This window comes from Charadrius vociferus, unplaced genomic scaffold, assembly GCF_000708025.1.
Source record: "Charadrius vociferus isolate BGI_N301 unplaced genomic scaffold, ASM70802v2 scaffold126, whole genome shotgun sequence".
In the NCBI taxonomy this organism is placed as follows: domain Eukaryota; kingdom Metazoa; phylum Chordata; class Aves; order Charadriiformes; family Charadriidae; genus Charadrius; species Charadrius vociferus.
This window is the reverse complement of record NW_009648894.1, coordinates 1,654,002-1,657,074: the sequence shown is the minus strand read 5'-3', so window position 1 is coordinate 1,657,074 and position 3,073 is coordinate 1,654,002. Positions and strand designations below refer to the sequence as shown.

The 3,073-nt window shown below is 37.7% G+C and overlaps 1 protein-coding gene across 1 annotated transcript in view; it reads right to left on the bottom strand.

Annotated features, from left to right (window-relative positions):
* The window catches only part of MALRD1 (MAM and LDL receptor class A domain containing 1), a 268,564-nt gene that overhangs the window by 147,486 nt on the left and 118,005 nt on the right, over window positions 1-3,073 (bottom strand). The window lies entirely within an intron of this gene.

Sequence of the window (3,073 nt, the reverse complement as noted above, 5' to 3'; positions counted from 1 at the left end):
ATCTGGGGAAAATTTGCTATCTGACCTACACTATTCTGCCCATAGGAAGGTCAAAGTTATTTCAGAGGAAACATGGCTGGAATGGCAACTTTTCAAGGTTCACTGTGGCCAAGGGCTGTTCCTGGGCTGATGTGGGTACAGGCAGCCCCTTACATGGGGCAGAGTCTAACTTGAGAATCTGGCCGCTCTGCAGAGACACAGCAACAGGCATAAATAGCACTGGTACAACAAAACCATCTTTGCATTTTCCTACACACAGTACCATTGCATGACATGAGCAAAACCCAATATTCTCCCATACATCACTATTCATACAGTGAGGAGTTGATAAGCGCCAGCCTAAAATGATGTTTATTGTTTCTCAGGCGCAGCATTTTAAGTGGCTCTGGGTGGCTTTCCATTTCAGCATCGTTGTTGCTAAGCAGCATCATGAGGACAGTCTACAGCATGCTGTCAGCTTACAGAAAATGACAATGCTAACTTTCAAATGATTTTTTCTAGTTGTCCAGTGCTCACATTCAGCCTTTAAGTATTACTGCATGTTTGTCCAGAAGAAAAGCAACCCCCCTACAATGTTTTTTTTTAATGTTTAGAACTTCAAAGAGTTTACAAAGAGTCAGGGAGCAATTCTTCTGAACAGTGAGAGTCTCTTTCACAGATAGGAACATTTAATAACTCTATTCTGTTTAGTCCTCACACAATATCCATTGCCATAGCATTCTATGTACAGAAATAACAAGCACAGACCACCTTAGTATACTTGTGTTACACAGTGATATTGCTCATAAGACTCAGAAGAACCTCCCTTGGTGTGTGCATTACAATGAATTCTGATTTAAAAAAAAAAAAAGAAAAGACATTAAAAAGGAACTGTATCAGATTTTTTTTAGTGTTGTTTGATCAGTTTGCCGAATACCAATTGTAGATTGGTATGTCATAGGAATTACAAAGTAAGCTCTTCAAACTGTGAGAAAGAATACTGAATAACCAAACTTCATTTGGGTGAAGAGAAGGGGAGGAAAACATTATGACAGTTACTATTCACTGTGCTCTTTTGAGTACCTATAATGAAGGAAACACTGCTTGCAAGTCCTGAGACAAGGAAACACATGTCCAAATATTGTAGAGGAAGCATAATAACCAGCTAGAAAACTATGCATCAGTATCAATTCTGCATTGCTATGTTATAAAACTAGAACTCAAAAGCTACAAATCTCTCAGAGATAAAACTTTTCAACTTTCTTAAATATACCTGGAGACAAGAAAGGAGCCGATCTCTGCTGAATGCTGTTCTTCATCCTCAGAAACATTAAAAAATTTGAGCAATGTATACAAGTATTTCACTTTTGGTTAAACTCTCCTTTGTTTCTGCATATAAGTAGAGAAGTTTAGGAGTCCAGATTTTTGCTGCTGATCATCATGGTCATTCTAGCTAGCTCTAGTTTATAAAGTTACATCACAGAGCACTTTTCACAGCCCCCAGCATGCATTTTGCTGCTGTTCTGAACATTTCTGTAGGCAGGAGTAGATCTCACATTCAGGTTTCTAAGCCTACATTTCAAGCAATGTTCCAAACAGATATCACTGCTAAATAGAAGCCGTAAGTTGGAATCCTCAGCAGCTAATGTAAACTCTTGTCTGGGACAAGTGAAAATTGTTGGTCTAGAAAAGGTGGTTTGCTATAAGGATGAATTTAGACCTAGAATTATCTCAGTGTCGTGAATCTACAAAGTTCACAAAGTACATCTTAGATGAGCTACAACAAGAAATCAGTCTCTGGTGGCTTTTTCCTGAGATTTTAGTAGCTTTTTTATTATATACATCATAAAAGTGTTTTGGAACATCCTTTACTATCAAAACCAGAGCTTTTAAAGTTTCTAACATTGCCACAGGGACTTGCATCTACCATTAAGAGGATAGAGTCTGAAAACATCAAAAATAAGGAGTCAGAAATCTCAGCTAGTGTTCCTCTTGGGGTAACATTCATATGAAGTTGAACTTTAAAATACCAATCTCATTTGCAATAATTTTCCGTGACTGTTTTGACAGAAGTAGGAAGCCAATACTACGTACTGTAACTGGCAACTTATCAGAGATACGTCTGGAAAACATTGCCTGTATCTTTCCTGCTTGTCTTGTGCACAGAGTACAATATAATTTCTTAGGTTTGATGTAGTCTCATCAGTGTTATTTCCCAGTGACTGAGCAGTGCTTAATGATATCCTAAAGGGGAAGGCTACTCATTAGCAGCAGTAACAAAGCAAAGCAGCTCACATAAATTAATGATGCATTCTCCTGGTACTCCTTGACATTGGGAAATATTAACTTTGTTTTATTGATCAGAAAGACAGAGAAGTGAGATAAAATGACTTGCCGCAGCCATGCAGGAAATTTGTAGTAGGCCCAGGAACAAAATACATCTACTAAATTCCACTTTGGGGGTTTACATTTCAGTAGCTCTGGTGATAAATGTGGAAGGAGGAAAGAGATTTGTCCTGTTCTGTCAGAAAGAGTCTCTCCTTTATCATTTGTGTCCGAGCAAATATTAGTAACAAACAACATCAGTGCTTTCAGGAGCAGCTCTTACCTTGGGGTTATTGGGATCCATCCCCATCAGAACTTTATTATTTTTGGTAATTTTTTTTTCCTGAGTTTTATTTCCCTTGTGCAGTAAGTGAGGATGGTGCAAATAATTGCACCAATGCTGGTACCACACCACATAGGAAGAAGATGGATATGGTGCCCAAACTGTATTAGCAGGAATTCCCTCTAGCCAAAAAGCATTAAAGCCCACTGGCCTTATTGCAACCTATCCATATCTATCCACTCTTAGTTCTTTACTTTACAATAACCATATTTTACAACTATCGATAAATAAGTCCTACTGAATTAAGCAAGATATTGTCTAATTATACATGGCTGGACAATAAGTCTTGCAGATTCATAAGTGTTGACTCAGTACCCAAACAATTACTTCATAAAATAATTACTTCAGAATTTCAAAGACCTACTTAAAAGCATGTTAGTTTCAACATGTCTTTAGCAATTCTATTTCTCATTTGAAGGAGAGACA